At 40.3% G+C, this 17,723-nt stretch overlaps 1 long non-coding RNA gene across 1 annotated transcript in view; it reads right to left on the minus strand.

The window, feature by feature from the left end:
* Window positions 1-17,723, minus strand: part of LOC118351961 (uncharacterized) — an 85,913-nt gene that overhangs the window by 59,792 nt on the left and 8,398 nt on the right. The window contains exon 2 of the long non-coding RNA XR_004808284.1: window positions 15,550-15,627. This is a non-coding gene — a long non-coding RNA (uncharacterized LOC118351961). The remainder of the gene's footprint in view (window positions 1-15,549; window positions 15,628-17,723) is intronic.

The raw sequence follows: 17,723 nt of genomic DNA on the forward strand, positions 1-17,723 counted from the left end.
GCAGAGCAATTCCCCTCAGGTGTCATCTACCATCTGTGCTGACCTTGTTGTAAAAGACAAGAAAATTCAGAAGAAGGGTAGGGATGAATTTGTTCATGATTTTTGGAAACATGACCATTAATGAGGACAAGTAGCACTGGCATGCTCTTAAAAAGAGGGCAAATTATGCCTGTAATTCTAATTTATCATATTTATTATCATTCTAATTCTAGTTATCAATTAATTGGTCATAGGTTTTCTGTGGACAGTAAAACAAATAACCTGTCTATAAAATTAGTAAGTATTTCATAATACCAAAATTGTTAAATTCTTAGAGATTGTAAATTTCTCAAATAAACCCCTTGATAGAAACTTTTAGTTAAAATCTAGATCAATGGATCCTGAAGGTTGTTAGGAAAGGGACCCTAGGGGACTTTTGAAGTTATTGCAAGGTTTCCAAGAACCCATATAAGTTGAAAAATAATAATAATAGGTTTGCACATATATGTATTATTATGCTTATCAAAATGCAAATTTTCACTGAAGAAAAATGCAAATTCACATATAATTGATATTGAATTCATGACAATTGTTCTTAATTTAATTGATTGATTCTAAAAGTGTATTTCCTGTTACATGGAAAATTCTAGGAAAAAAGGTATTAAAAGGACATCCTTGCATTCTAAGAGCCTGGGAACCATGGATCCAGAGGATTATCTTTTGTTGGCATCGCACCCATTTGAGTCATCAACAGTGAACCTTTGACCCAAGTTGTCAAGATTTCTTCAGAAGCACAAGTGATCTACATCTGGCCTGAGTCAGATGATTCAGGCTGACTGGGGGTTCTCTGCTTTTTTCTTTTCCTTTAGTTTTATCAACACCAATCAGCACTGTAAATCCTTTTCCAGTAGATTCTAATGGAGGCCCAGGGCAAAGGTCACTTCCTCTCTGGAGTCTCCCTGACCCTGCATGCAGAGCGCTGTCTGTCCTCTGCCCCAGTCCATGCCTTATAATCCTCCTATTATACCACTGAACACACAGCACTTCCAGCCTCTACCCCCATACCTTCATTGAGCAACGGCACAGAGACACCCTCCCACACATACCACCTTGGAAAAGCAGGCTCCTGATCCAGAAGTCTCCCAGTAGAAGTACTATAGTGACTATCACAATGGTTTCATCTAGTAACTACTGGATGAGTTACAGGTAAGAATTTAAAAAATTCCCTTCATAACATGTCTTCATTATAGCATGATTTGGAGAAATAAACAAACCCAAACCAGTAAATTGAGAAAGCCATGACACTAAACATTGAAAACAGAGACCCAGAAGAAGGTCATGGGGTAGGGCTGCTGCCGTGTGGAGAAGGAAGGGAGTATATACTGTTTAAAAAATAAGAATAAATAGTAAAAATAGCGAGGCAAATCAGGTGAGAAGCCTGGAGGCAGTTGCATGGGTAGTAATATCCACTCTTAGCAAATGCTTATTATGACCCGGTCCTCTTATTCATATTAATGCAGGCATCAATTTATTTCTCTGAAAAACACCCCATGAGATATATGCTATTATTGTCCTCCTCTCGAAGGAAAGGAAACTTAAACTCAGAGATATTGAGTAACTTGTCCCAACTCCCATTCAAAGTTAGTGAGTAGCAGAGGGGGATTCGGATACAGATAAGTGTAGTTTCTGAGATGGGAGGACATGGATTTCTTTAACCCCCCACACCGTTCCCAGTCCCTTAGCATATCCTGAAGGTCTGGAATGAAAGATTGATACAGAGAGGAAAAGACAGTTATCTGAGGGCACTTGTTCTGAGACGCGTCCATAAGCAATTGTATGTATGCTTAATCTTTATGACAACCCGAGTGAGAAGGTATCATTAGTATCTCCTGTTTAGAAAAAAAGGGAACTAAGACAAGAGAATTTATTAATTTACACAGATCATGCTGGAAGGAAGTGGTGGAACCACTTCTGAGCAGAGACGACCTTATTATCTTCATCACACAGCATGATGCCTGGCTTAAGATTACTGTTCAATAAAGCATTTTATAGACTAATTAGGTAATCAGTTTCAAGGGCAGATGTGCCCTCTAGCTACAGGCAAGACAGTGAGACTGGGAAAGAAGAGAGAAAGAAGGACGTTCTCTCTCCATTCTTCCTTCCTTTTCTTTCCTGCTTCTTAAAAAAAAAAAAACTCCAACAGAAAGTCTAACAGAATGTGGCTCCTTAAGCCCCAATAAGCTTATAGTAATACGGGAACAGAAACCTGCAATCAAACAATAAAAATACAAAGGTGCCATGGATAGTGACATAGAAGTGTCCATGGATGGTGACACTTTAGATGATGCTGAATGATGGGTAGAAATCAGAAGGACAAAAAGTAGGAGAAGGGAACATTCTATGTTGAGAATATAGGCATGAGGGAAGAACTTGCATGACACAGAAACACAGAAGTTCTTCACATAGTTAGAGTGAGTGGGGGGCAGGTAAGCGTGGAAGGATGGAAACACTGGGCTGGAAGCCCCCCATGCACTGAGTGCATCTCCAGAAGCAGCGAGAGTGCCCCAAGGCTTGTGATCAGGAAAATGCAATAATGATCAGATATGTAGTTTACAAATCTCCCTGCAGGATTGTGAAGAAAATGGTGATAGTGGAGAATAGAGACAAGAAGAGCAGTTGGACTACGTTCCTGATCAAGGCTGGGTGGTCACATGGGCTGAGAGTCACAAAACCACTCATCACAGGAAGTGCCTCTATGGAGTATTCAGGCTTTCTCAGTGGTGTGGAGTTTCAACACTGTCTCCAATGTGTCCAGAATGTAAGGCATAGAGAAGAATGCATAATTCAAATAAACTTAAGATTGAATATAAAGTTTAAAATATTTTAACTTTTACTAGAGATCACTTCATATTATGTCTCTAGTTATATCTTAAGTTATATCTCTGGAACTTCTTTTTTTTTTTTTTTTTAATTTTTTTTTTTAATTTATTTATGATAGTCACACAGAGAGAGAGATATCTCTGGAACTTCTATTTAATGAGGGAGGAGTAGGGAGAAAAATCTTAGAAGACTTAAAAGGGATATACTGCAGTCATCAATGCAACAAGTAGGAATAAAAAGGAAAGGATGAATCCCAGCGACACTAGAAGTCAGGCCCGCAGAATGTGGAGAGGGTGGTAAGGGGCAGCAAGGAGAGAAAGGCTGGTGTGGCTGAGGTTCCTGCAAAGGGATATGAGTGTTAGACACATAGCAGGTGTGGAAATGCAGAGCATGAGCCAGGTTGTGGATCGGCCAGGCTGGAGGTGTCCACAGGACCTTCATATGGAGAGAGGCACAGACACAGACCAGAGAGTCATCTGCACACAGTGATAGTAGAAGTCACGTGTGCAAATGAGCCTCATCCAGGAACATGCATAAAGTAATGAGAGAAGAAAAGCAAGGTGCACCCTCATGCAACATGGATCTTTAAGGTACTCATGGAGGAGAATGAGACAGTGAATGAGAGGAGAGTAAGATTTCAGAGTGACAGGAGAAAATCAAGGAGAAGGGGACCACAAAAAGTAAGAAAAAGAAAATACTGCAGGAAAAGGGGATATCAATTCTGGGAAACGCTGCCAAGAGGTCAAGAATGGCCTCTTGCTTTCGCCCCTGGAGAGCGATCATGACCCTATGCTGACAGTTCTCCCAGGTGTGCAGGGGCAGAAATGTGCCTCGAGGGCAGTGAGTGCTGTGGAGGGAGTCAAGGGCCAGAACTCTAAGGAGCAACTGAGAGAAAGGACAGCTGGGGGTGTTCATAGGTGTCACCGGCAATTTCTTCTAAGGACCATGTTAAAGGAGACATGCAAAACGCATGAAGGCATGTCCTGGTATTGTTTTCCCAATGTACATATATTTCCTTTTTCTTTTGAAGCCAAGGAGAAATCCTCTAAACACTGCTTTTTTAGTGTTCCTTGGGCAATGCCAGTCCAGTCATGTGACCTGTGTTGAGTGTTAGAGAACTCATCAAACAGAGGACTTCTTGTTCATCTCTCCAGATGTGAATTTTTGAAAGGATAAACCATAACCCATCTCTAGAACAATGACACATAAAAATCATGTCCCTGAATTCGATGTTACTTAAAATTGAACAGGGTTGTGGCCACTTTTCCTAACATTTTCCCTTCGCTGTCACTAAACAGAACCCCATTTAAAAGTCGTCAGGAGGGTTGCCACTTGTGATGAGTGGTGTCCTCGGTCTTCCACAGCCCAACAGCGTTGAGCCTGTCGGTCCCTGGCAATGTGTGGATGGGGACCTTGTTTATACCTCGAAGCCCTGTATTCGGTCCCAAAGTTCAGTTGCCCTAAAAAGAGTCAGGTTCAAGTTCATAAAGCTAAAGAATACCAACCAGGCAATCCAAAGTGGTATTTATTCATCTCTGGCAGAAATCCGCCAACACTTTGTAAGCACTTTTATTGCTGTAATATAATGGTCCTTTTGCAAATGGAAGTAGCACAGGGAGCAACCAAGGTCATGTTCTCGCTGTCTGCATTTGGACTTGGAAAGAGCTGGCACAACTCCGTACACTTCGTGGTAATGGGGACTGCCATTCCTGCTTCATTGGCATCGGGCCCTGGGGAGGGGGGGAGAGCTCGTCTTAGTTGTTTATAACATCTTCTGATACTGCTTTTCAGTAAAGTATTAGAATTGCTTGAAGTTGATAATTATTTCTCCTAGCTAATAACAGCTCTCTTTTTATTTCCTTCTTGTTTAGAAGGAAAACTGCAAAGTGCTACTGTCAGAGAAATTGTGAGTTCAATGCTTCAGTATGACTCTTTTGTGTTTTCTTAGCAACTCCCTGGAAGCCTTCAGTCTAATCTGGGCTTGTGGCACCATCTTCACCACCAAGTTTGCTTCACCACCAGCATCCCTCAGCCCCCAGACAGGTACGCACACCCGTGTGCACGCAGGTGTGCTTGCACAGTCCTGGTGAATCAGCCGGAAGGTGCAAATGCTCCATTTGTGCAACCACTTAAGCACGACTCAAGAGCCATTACTGGAGATCGGTTTGTCTTTCCTGGGTTATAGAGGGTGTGGGGGTACTTGGGCAATTTGGCTCTGTTCTTGGCATTGTAAAATAGGCATAATCTCGTTTTCTAGAGGCTTTTGCTGGAGGCTCTGGAGGCTTTTGCTGTGCAGTTATATAGTTAAGAGGATTGATAGGACATGTACAGTAGTTGAGTGATTAGGTCTTGGAAAGGGGATTTTGAGTGTGTGTCTTGTTTCCCTGTTCTATCACGTACTGTAGACTTCTGTGATACCTCGTCAAGTAACTCTGACACATCTTTGGGGATCTTCTGCAGCTTTTCCTCCTGCTCTTTGAGACCGTCTATTAATCTCCTTAACATAGCTAGCCTTGTTCTATGCAGATCATTTTTCATCAGGGAAATGTTCTTTATTTCCTATTTTCCATGGTCTTCTTATGTAGCAAACACTCAGGTGCCTCTACTTTTCTCTTCCTTTTAATTTAAAAAGGCACTTGGATTTCTCTGTTGGGCACAAGGTCAAATTCTTAAAAAAATAAAATTTGTCAGGCACTATTCTCAAATTCCTCCATGGAGTGAGGAATAACTCACTTTCTTGTATTTTGTTCACCTGAGCTTGTGAAGTGAATTTCATTTTCTCATAAGAGATGATTGTATTATTTCACAATTTTGAATGAGATATCCCTCGACCGATATTGTTTTTCTTGCCTGACCTGTTTTTTTTTCTTTCCTTTTTTTTTCCCTTTTCCTCTCTCTCCCTTGAATGCACCTTTTTTTTTTCTGAACTAGTTTTGAATAACTCAGTGCACTGTTTCTCATCAGCATGTAAAGCTACCTAGACTAAAGGTGTCTAAGACTGACACACCAGCATTTGCTTTAACTCTACCTTCACACTCCCAACTTGGCGTGAAACCCTCACATGCCAACACTTTTTGTGCGGCTACCATTACTAATGCATTTCTCAACTCCACTTCATGCTAGTTTCACTCAAAAAACAGAGATTTATCACAAAGACCCCTGAGGCCTTGAAGATGCCAACTCTCATATTATGATAATCTTGTCTACGTTTTGATATTGGTTTGCTAGGAAAATCCCTTTTGGGTGATGCTTTTGGCAGAACAATGACACAATAATTTGTAGCAAACAACATCCCAGGTAAGAGGAGAAAAATGCCTGTGAAACCAATAACAAGATTAAGTAGGAACATGGGAGTTCCTTACAACCAAATATCTAAATGTCACCCTGTAGTGTCAGAGGAAATTGAGGGAGTGCAGCCTGACAGGATTTTTACGTCGGAAAGCAGTTTTTAAATGCACACAGCTCAGGGATTAATAAGATCCAGAACAAGTTGTGACTCTATCCTTACAGCTTTGTACTGTCAGTTCATTTTCTCAGGGAGACAGAGAGAGTTCTGGGCTTCAAAGAAGGGCCCACCTGAATCTTAAGACAAATGAGCCTATACACTGTAGTTCTTTTGGCCAGTTCAAATGAAAGTTTTGTTTATGCTATGACTTAGAGTTTTCAAGGCATAGGAAGAATGGGGGAGGGCCATAATGATTTAAACGTAATTTTTTTTTTTTTTTTTTCCATTCAGAGCAGTGGCTCTCAATCCAGGGTGATTCTACAGCCTCTTCTCAGGACACTTGGCAAATGTCTGCAAAGGTCACAACTGGGAGGAGGTCCTCCTGGGTATCCAGTGCCTAGAGACCAGAGATGCTGCTTAATATTCGACAGTGCACAGCATGGCTGCCCACAGCAAAAAAATTATCCAGGTCAAAATGTCAACAGCGCCAAAGTCAGAAACTCATGTTTATACCAGCAAAAAATATAGTTATGTTACTTTTTAACCTCAGGATAGACAAGGATCAAAGCATAAGTTAATAACCACAAAGTGACTCTGCAGTTTCAGGTGCAGGTCTATGGAAGTCATGAACAGTTTTCCATTTCTCTAGCTCCTCAGCTGATGCTTCCTTCAATCAGTGTGAGAAAGAAAAATAGCATTTTGGTGATACAGACAAGTTTACTAAGCAGGGTTTCGTCAGTCAAGCTCAACACAAAACTAATTTGGGTTTAAGTTTTATTTCTTTCTGATTTTTATTTATTTTATTTTATTTTATTTTTTTAAAGATTTATTTCTCTTTTTTTTAATTTTTTATTTATTTATGATAGTCACACACACAGAGAGAGAGAGAGAGGCAGAGACACAGGCAGAGGGAGAAGCAGGCTCCATGCACCGGGAGCCCAACGTGGGATTCGATCCTGGGTCTCCAGGATCGTGCCCTGGGCCAAAGGCAGGCGCCAAACCGCTGCGCCACCCAGGGATCCCTCTTTCTGATTTTTAATAACTTGTGTTTATTATAATTAAAACTTAATGATGTAAATAACTTTGTTTTTCCTAAAATATAACAACACATCAATTGTTCATTCTCAGTGCCGAATGACAAAAATAATGAAACTAAGCACTCACTTTTCTCAATCTGTAGCTCAGTAATTTTTAGAGACTACAAAAGGAACAGGTATATGTTCCTAATGGGAACCTCGAAAATAAGACCTGAGGCATTGAAAAGAATGAATTCCAAATCAGTCTGTTCTCATATTTGAGAGCACTTTCTTATCTCAGGCATCAGTAATGACTATAAATCTTCTCATGGTGATGAAAATGTCTATTCTCTCTCTTTAGTTGTTAAAATCTCTAAATTGGTTACTTGCTAACTATGGTTCTCATGTCTTTAGCTTTTAAATGGATGAGACAATATGGGTATTGAAATTTCTAAATTATACTGGATCCGGTTTCAGAAAGGGTAATATTACTTGTTAGAAAAGCATACTGTGTCTAGGTCAAATCAGTTATAACTTGTTGCCTCGGTATCATTTCTCTCCTCAGAAGGCTTGGGACCATATAGGCTTGGTCCTGGCCTCAGCCCTTCCACAGCGGGGTATTGGTTGCCCAGGAAATCTCTGTTGAGGATGGGCAGATCCCACAGGAATAGTTGGTATGTGTTTGCACCAATGTGCAAAAAGCGTGCTTACGCCTGGTTTCGTTTTGAACATCACGCTTCCTCAAGGCAGCTTCTTTAGGTTTCTCTGTGGGGGTTATATGTATAGACATCTCAAAGATATTCTTTCATACAAATTCCTGTCTAAAATACTCACAAATGGACATCTGCTGAATCTAAGGTACCGAAGAAAGTCTCGTCACAATGTTCTCTGGAGTGAATCCCGAGCACATTACTGCAGGGAAATAGAAGCAGGTGCTCCTTACTCTGGTTTCTCTCTGGAAAGGCAATTGTGTCAAATGATGTTCTGCAATACACAAAGGAAAAGAATGTACCACTAACCACCTGTTCAGTGGTAATGTGTATAGATCCCAGGATGCTTTTTCCTTTTCCTGAATGTGATAACTTCCTCTGCCTCATTCTCTACATCAGATTCCTTGTTCTTAGTCAAAACCATTTACAAAAGGCCAAGGTTTCCAAAGGGTCCTCCCTGAAGATTATTTCAGTAAACACACTCATTGAATATGCTCAGTCTTGGCCATCTCAAAATGGCTTGGAAGAAGCACAGTGATGGTGGCACCACTATCCCTCCAGATAACGTGCAAGTGTGCATATGAACATGCTTACTCTGGCTTAGTTTTGAGCATCATGCTTTCCCAAGGCAGCTCCTTCAATTTTCTCTATGGAGATTGTACATGGAGACACCTTAAAAGACATGGTCTTATTTCCTCACAGGGTCATCTATCTCCATCGCTCTGTGGTTCCTCCCAGAGGAACGGACACTGGCTAGTGGCAGTTCCGGGGTCACACCACACTGTGCTCACATTGGGAGGAGGATCATTCTCCTTCTAATTGGTTTGGGCTCTCTCAGATTTCACTGATACTCCAGGCTGCTCAGGTGGCCTTGGTGAGCTTCTCTCTGTCTTGCGGGCTTCCTGTGCTAAGAAGGTTCTTTATACTTCTGTTTTCTTGGATCTAGTACATTTCCCAGCACACAGGAGGCAGTGTACCATACCTGAATGAATACAGAAATGACTAAATGAAACTTTAACCTTTAAAGGAAGTTACAAAATCAAACAGGGTAAGATAACTATTGAGCAGAAAAATGGGAAGGATAATGTTATGGACTGGATTAGGACTTCCTCAGATCCCTACAATGAAATCTTAATCCCAAATGTGAATGCATTTGGAGATAGTGCCTCCAAGGAGATAATTAAGGTTAAATGATATCTTACTGATGGGGCTCTAATCTCAATCTGACTGATGTCCTTACAAAAAATAATAATAATAAATTCAGATATCTACCAAGACACTATGGGTGTGTGAGCACAGAGAAAATGTGTTCATGTGAAGACACAGAGAGAAGGTAGTCATCTGCAAGCCTAGGAGAGAGGCCTCGGGAGAAACCACCCTGTGGACATCTTCCTCTCTCAGACTTCCTTCTTCCAGAATTGTGAGAAAATCAATTTCCATTGTTTAAGTCCCACAGTCTATGGTCTCCCTATGGCAGCCCCAGTAGACTGATACTGTGGGAGAGCACAAGTACTGGTTGAGTGCCTACTATGTGCCAAGCACAGTGTTGGGCTCTGTAATATCCTAGCTCATTTTAATAGTCAAGTGTATCTAGATGATGCTAACAAAATAAACAATTTCTTGGAGGATTATTACATTCATTTTCTTATGATTGTATCTAATTTTTTTGAAAAATGAGGTTCTTGTTTCTGCTACCTAAAGTCATTGACACCCTAGATTAATGCTGTGTTTTGTTGGACAACACTTTTTCATTGAATTAAAACACAAATCCCTTCCAATGTGATACAATGAAGTACTTCAAATTGATCATTAGATCCTTTCTCATCTTTTGATGTGCCAAAAATAGGTGTTTAAGTTACAAACTAACTTAGTTTTTTAAGTTGTCCTTCTTTTGTTCACATATGGTAATTTGACAGCATCTTTATATAGACCATCTGAGATGCTCCTGGGAGTGCTTATCATACTCTGCACTTCACAACATCATTAATTATTATTCATTCTCTGGCTTGTCCACTAGACTACATTTTATGGAAATGGGGACCATATTGGTCAGTGCCCTCATCTCTAAAGTGGGAATTCTACAAACACTTGCCTCATGGTGTTAAAAGAAATGATGAATGGGTGTAAGGCACTCAGCACCATAGCTGGCATGCAATGAAGACAAGTGTCAGGTGCCATTGCAGTTCTGTTATTATTTACATTATGATACCTTTCATTATCCTAACTGTGCCAAGCACAGTGCCTGAGCCATTATAGGGCCCCAGTGTTTATAGAATGAATGAATGAAAATCATTCTGCCTTCAATTATGGAAAAGGGACATGAATCCATATTAAAAGAGAGGCTGAGGACAGAGAATGTTTTCATTTGTTTTTGGCCTGTTACTATCCATCTACTAGTCTGGTGTTTGACATTTAGTAAAAACTCAATCAGCATTGGTTAGAATTCATTGAAAGCCTGAGTGGTGTAGGCAGTCAGAGGAAAGATTTCTGTAGATTATTCAGCAGTAGGAAAACTTTCCTGACCCAGCCTCCTTCCAAATTAAGAAGAACAAAACACACAAACTTATCCTCTCTGTAACTTTATAAGTTAGTTACTTCTGGTATCCTGGGAGGTCTCTGCAGTAGTAACCTCAGTTCTGTGTAGCTTCTTACTCCATTAGCCAAAGACTAGGTACATGACAAATATTATTATTAATGAGAATCTCTATCTTCTTATACTTACTTATTTCAGTATGTCTCAAGAGTTCTATTGCTCTGAATTCAATAGATTTATGTTGATCTATTATAGGTTTACCCTTGAACCTTTAACAGAGTGATCTTTGGTATAATATGTGACAAAATATATAACATTAACTTAAAAATAGGTCAGTAAGTTATTCAATGTTATTTATAGCATGTATTCACATGCCATGCAATAATATTCATAACATTTAAAGACAACTCTCATCTTTTATCTAACATTGGTACATGCTTCCATTTACTGTTAAATGACTATATTAAAATAATGTGGTTTTTTTCAACAAGTAAATACAAAATTGCATATTGTATCATTTTTGGTTGGGTACTGAATGCACGTACATGCATGTATTTTAAACAGTACACTGAAATTTGACTATAATTGTAACATCGAATATGTTTTCATAAACTGATCCTTATAATCCTTTTTATGAAAAAAAGGGGGGTATATTTTTGAAGTTTTTGTATGTTGTTTCTAAATTAAGGGATGGGAGTTTTCAGGCTGCTCTTAGCAAGTTCCTTTCTAAAAATAATACATTGGGGATATGGAAAGTCTTTATTCTCAACAAATGAAAAGACAATTTGGATATAATCGTTACTATATTTTCCCTTTTCAACATTTGTTTTTGAAGAGCTGGAGCCATCCTGAGAAGCCACATAAGAATTTGGATTAGATGAATGCAAATTATTGACCTGCTCATCAATTTGTCTTGAGGCAAATTTGGAGGATTAGTATCATTTTGTACACTTCAGTACTTATTGTATTTGACCATCAATGTTTTAAAACAATAACATAGGCAGAATGAATATTATCCTCTAGTACATATTAGCAGCATTTGGCTGTGAGCTTGATTCACTATGATACTCATCTGGTCACCACCACATATTATCCAGCAACAGAGGTTCTCAAATAGCCCATTTAAAAAAATAAAACTCCAAATCATTATTGTATTCACTTCTTTACAAAGCAGACATTGAGACTGATAGTATTACAATCTTTGATGAAAGGAATCCCTGGAAGTTGGTGGCTCACCAGTGGGGAAGAACTTCTAGATATTCTTTTTCCTTTGAATCAGTGCTGTATTTCAAGGACTAAAAGAAGCTGGCTACCATTTAAAATAATAAGGAGGAAGACAATCAGCAGTCCAGATTCTCTTTTCAAGAGGAAGAGGAGAGACATATGGAGTGGAGGATTACAGTGAATAAATACAGTAATGATGCTATTCTTAGAAGTTACCTTCATGTTGGATCCATTTCATTTTCCAAGCGCTATCACCTCTTCACACACAAGATGAAGATGGAATTGCTAATGCGATTTGGAAATACTACTTCCATTCTTTGCATGTGTGTAATGGGGCGAGGGTGTTGGCATCACAATAGCACCTACTTTATGTTTAGAGCTACATGTTCTTAGGACTAAGGTACTAGGCTGTCCAGTAGAATCCACGTGGAGTAAGTACCTGAATTAAGTCTAATTCAACTCCACCTTCCCTGGGCCTGCTGTTTCCCTTTGCCTTGAAACCCATATTCTTTAAGATATACTTGACCATCTCCTCTGGGTATCCTCCACTTCTAAAATTCTAGTTGCATGATTTCCCTCTTTCTGTAACCTAGCTCTCTAAGATCATGCACTAGCTCCTTCCACTGACCTATACTTTTGACTTTTCCCTTTAACATCATTTCAGTGGTTCTTGCCATGCACCTCCCCCTCACCTTAGCCTGGTCTGTTTGGTTGTGGGACTTGCCTTGTTGTTCATTCCACCAGGCCAAATCTGGGTTTTTGTAAAAGTAGAAATCCACACAAACTCCTGAAGCACCATATTTCCAATCTTTATAACTGACTTTAAAGTTCATCTCCTAAAATAGCTTTTGCTTTATGCAATATGTGATGATTCATATGTAGCCATTCATCAGAGTATATTCTTACCAGATTAATCTTCTAGTTAAAATGCTTTTATTTCATCATTACAATGCTTGCAACAGAAGTCTGTCTGGATTTCAAAGCCCACCATCAGTTTTACAAAGTCAGTTCGATTCATTCCCCAACAATAAGGTACAGGGATAGTCCTAAAAATCACAGAAATTTAGAAATTATGTAATTTAGCAGAAAGGGACACAGAGGTAGTATAACCTCGTTCATTTATTTAATTATAAATTAAGACCCAAACATTGGCATTTCTTATGTAAAGTTGACCTGAAAAGTCAATGAAAAGTTAGAGGACTCAGAACCCAACAAACATGCCATATTTACTCCTGTTTTTCTGGACTTCATTTTTTTATGTTCAAAACAAGAATTCTTATTGAAATTCTTTCATATATGAATGCACAGAGACGACATATACATACCCCACCTATTCGAATGCCTCATCTCCTGATGGATGAGGTCATTGTCTGGACCACCTCCATGAGGAGTGGGAAGTACCTAGACGGAGAGTCAAAGAAGGAATTTTGTTTCTGTTCTCAGTCTTTGCTCAACTGCCTTCTGGTCATGTGAAACTAAGTAAATGACATAATCATTTTTGAACTTTAGCTCCTACATCTATTGTCAAAAACCTCATCACAAGGCTCAGGTTGCACCATCATATGTAGCAAGCATGACCTTCTTCAGTAGTTTGATGAATATTCATGGTTACAGCTGTCTCTCTCTCTCTCTCTCTCTCTCTCTCTCTCTCTTCCTCTCAGTTACTTACTATCTCAGTGCCCTTATTAGCATGAAGTTTTATAGCTCCTCTTGCTATATCCCTTCAAACCCAAGTACTCCAGAGACATACTAAGTTCAAAAACAGTCAGTGCTACTTCCGAACACTAAACAAAAAGAGAGAATGAGAAAATCCAGTCAGTCCACTTACACTGCTGTTTTCATTGCTTCCACCAGACGTTGCTGTTGAACTGACGCTACGTAGCCCTATATCTCTCAGTGCCTTTTTTTTTTTTAAGGTTTTGTTTATTTATTCATGAGAGAGACAGAGAGAGGGAGAGACATAGGCAGAAGGAGAACCAGGCTCCCTGTGGAGAACCCATTGCAGGATTCAAACTCAGGACCCCGGGTTCAAGCCCTGAGCCAAAGACAGATGCTCAACCACTGAGCCACTCAGGTGCCCATCTCAGTGTCTTGATTCGAGATGCCTCTACTAGTCTAGAACTCATCAAGAGCCAGAGAGGAGCTTCATACTTGAAGTGTTGGAGATGACACAAAAAGCAAGTATTATATAGAATTAAAGATGAAATTAAGTCTTAAAAGATTTCCAGATCATCACGACCATGGAGCTCTGAGTATCTCAAATTACACTAAAAATCAAGCAGTGTGCTCTGTGGTCATGATAGGAGCTGTGGTGTTTTGGTTTGTCAGTGACAGAACTTTGGTGGATAGAATCCTAGAGTCTGCTGTGAAGCGTGTTTTTGGAAAGTTGGTGTTTATTTGAATTGAGGCTCATGTTATTAGAGATACATTGTGTAGACAGATGTGTGTATAAATGCTTAATTCTTCAGAGGGTTATTCTGAAGGTAAATGATTAACAAGAGTCAAGGAACATTAACCAACATTCCTCAGGGAACCACACTAGCCGCCAAAAATACAGATAAGGCTTTTTTTTTTTTTTTTTACCACCCTTGACAAGCCTTCAATACAGGAAAGCAAATATGACTTTCAAGTTCATTGTTTTCTTAGTCCACACTTAACACACCCAGACTCTGTCCCCCAAAGCACGGCACAGCAAAAATAACTGAGTCCTCAAATGGCTTCCAGCCCCAACATCATGCTCTGCAAAAGTGAGTTCTTAACAATCTCAAACTTGATTATAAAGTCCCTGGGGATGGAGGCAATGCCTGTACCTTGAATGATAGTTCTATAGTATCATAATTGGAAGGACATGCAAAGGGTTATAGGAACACTTGTCAATCAATACACTAGTCTAAAGACACAACGATTTGTTGCTACTTTCAAATATATCTCCTCCGCTAAACTTTTTCGCATAGTTGTTGGTTGTTAGGTTCTTCAGTCTTTTCTCTATTGACAGCTTTGCAAGGATGATTTAAAAAGGAAGGAAATATGTTTATCTGTATTTCAGTTACAAAGATGATTCTTAGATGGCTCTGCAGTAAATTGCATGGACTGCACCATTCACAGTCCTCCACCGCAGCAGCATGAAGAAGCAGGGCTTTACACACATTTTGGTGAGCAGGCGGGCATTTCAAATGACAGGAGCTCTGACTGAAATAATGCCCCAAAGTAGAAAAAGACACTTCACAGCCTAATCCACAGCCTCCTCCTCCTCCAGTTACATACCCGGATAGAAGAACCTGAGTGCCACGTGGCCGTGGTTAAGATGGAACCTGCTGCCCATGTGCAGAGCAGAATGCAAATCCAGAGCCCAGGCTGGAGAACTGGAGTCTTTCAAGCTCCAGCTGCACTTTTTATCCCTTTGTAATCCTTACTTTGTGTGTCATCCCCACGTCCAACAGTATTTCTTTCCGTGCCGTTGCAAATGAGAACATAAGCTTACAGCTCCAACAAAACCATATCAGAAACACATTTCAAGCTTCCCTTGCATACGGTAGCTTATTATATTGCATTACGTTTGCCAGGTAAGAGCTGCATTTTCCACCCGGCCTCCTAGTTGACTCAGCATGAAAGTGTCCACAGATGCTGCCTCTGCCTTGAAATGGAGGTGCTCACATGCGCCTGAGTCATGTTTATAGGGAATTACATGAAGGTGAAGCTGTGAGGGTGGGATGTTATCCTGTTTTTCATTTCAATTCAAAAGCCACATTTTCTCTTACTTACCAGGAAGCATAGCTAGTGAACATGAAGTTTACCCCTGGCAGTGAACCAACTCCAGCAGCCACAAAGCTTGTGGGATTCCTGCAGATAACATCAAACAGGACAAGTAGAGCAAAACACTAGGGTGAAATTGAATGTATCTTGAGGAGGAAAACCCTAACCAAGATCAGAAGTTTTATGAAAATTTTAAATAATGTAAACATTGCTGGTTTCAGACAGTTTAATAAAATGCTTACAAACTTAAGATAGATTAAAAAAAAAATTCAAGCTAAGCATTGCTTAACTCAGTTTTCGTCTCCCAAACAGGCAGTTATTGTTTTGTTAGATCAAAGATGGGAAGGCAACAAGAAATGTCTGATAAAGTGAAAACAGGGTTGGTGAGAGACAATAGCACATAGGGAGAGAAGAGGTGGACCAAGTTCATGGGAATGTCCAGGGGTGAGGGAGGGGGAACCAGCAGAAAGGAGGGCTGGACCAGGCCTCAGAAGAATAGCAATGAAGGTGATATGGGGATTGAAGCTTGCACTCACTGAAGGCCACACCTGGTTGGGGCACCTGCCTCCCCTGAATATATCATCCCCAGAACCCAAACAATCAGCTACAATGAAACAGCTTCAAACCCCTCACCTATTATACCTTCAAGTCCCACCCCCGGATGCTTAAAATTCCTCTGCCAGAACTTAGCCTGAGATTACCCAGTAGTACTAAGATCCCTCAAGGGTAACGTTGTGTAAAGTTCATATTCATATAAAATTAAATATATCAGATGAAAGGGTTTTGTATGCTGCAGAAAGAAACATGGGAACCTGAAAGTAAGCAAAAGATGGGAAGAAGGGGTAAAGGGACCTCATATGCAGGAAGCTGGGTTTATGGGAGTCTGGCTTATTTTTGGAAATTTACCTAGCTTGGTCTGCCAAGAAATATGAGGTAGTGTTTTGGCTTTTTTTTTTTTTTAATAAAGGGCCAAATAGGGAGCACCTAGTATGTGCCAGGTCTCCTGCTAAAGCCCTGAGCACACCTGGAAAGGCAGGTAGCACACAATTCCCAATCCAGTGAGAGACACACATTAACAACAAAACCGTTCAATGCCTGGAGGCAATGGTGAAGCCCCTTAAGTACACACACAAGGGGGTGACTGTTTCAGGGACCATAGTTTCCATCTTCCCTTTCTCCTCAAACTCTTCCTATCTGGTTCCCACCACCACCACTTCACAGTCTAACAAAGGGTCATCAAGTCACCATATAATGCACACATTGATCAAAAGTACTCTTTAACACTCATCTTTCTCTGGACCATTCTTCAAGGTCCAGGTCAAACCCCATTTTCCATGAGAAGCCTTCCTCAGTTTCCCTTTGGAAGCTGAGAGTGTCACCTCTGGACTGAGTTTCAGGCTCTTCAGGTACTGGATGTGTTTCCAGGGGAGGATGTCCTCACCAAGCTGGTGCTCAGCTGGGCACAAAGACCTCATTAAGGAGAGAAGGAACAGCTCAGTCAACAACTAGCTTGGTCCCTATTTATTTCTCCACTTTCTCCTCACATTTATCATACCATTGTCGTTCTTTCATTATTTACTTACTTATCTTCTGAGAGTATGGACAGGGGGAAACACCCAGGAGCATTTTCCCTTTCTGCACAGTACTATCAGTAATATTATTGCCGATCATTCCAACAACTATCGTGTGAACATTCACGCTGTTATTGGCAGCAAGGGTGTCCCACTGCTCCTCAGAAAGTATTGCCAAATTTGTCCCTCCATGAAGACCCCCAAAGTTCCTGCCATCACACCCCTTTCTGCTATCACTCTTCTGCTACTTCCCTCTTGTCTAGCTTTGAGGTGAACAGAGTTGGAAATAATGAGCATCTTAGGGAATCATTTTCACAGACACCAGACTACTTAATTATTCCAAATCTCATCATTTCAGCCTACATGGATGCTTTATGAACTAAGGTTTATAGGTCTTACTAGCTCATCAACTTAGGACTAGCAGCATCATTCCCAGACATAATCCGTCCTGCTTTAAACATAAGAGTAGGAAGTAATGTGTGGGAGTAAGAGTGTTCTGGGCATCTTGAAACTTGTTAATGGGGAGACAGAAAATCCAGGGCTTCTGCCCCACCTCCACCCTGTCCTGCTTCTCCATATGAAGCAACACTTCATTTCATGCATTCTTGGGCT

The sequence above is a fragment of the Canis lupus genome, chromosome 22, assembly GCF_003254725.2.
Source record: "Canis lupus dingo isolate Sandy chromosome 22, ASM325472v2, whole genome shotgun sequence".
NCBI classification, from domain to species: domain Eukaryota; kingdom Metazoa; phylum Chordata; class Mammalia; order Carnivora; family Canidae; genus Canis; species Canis lupus.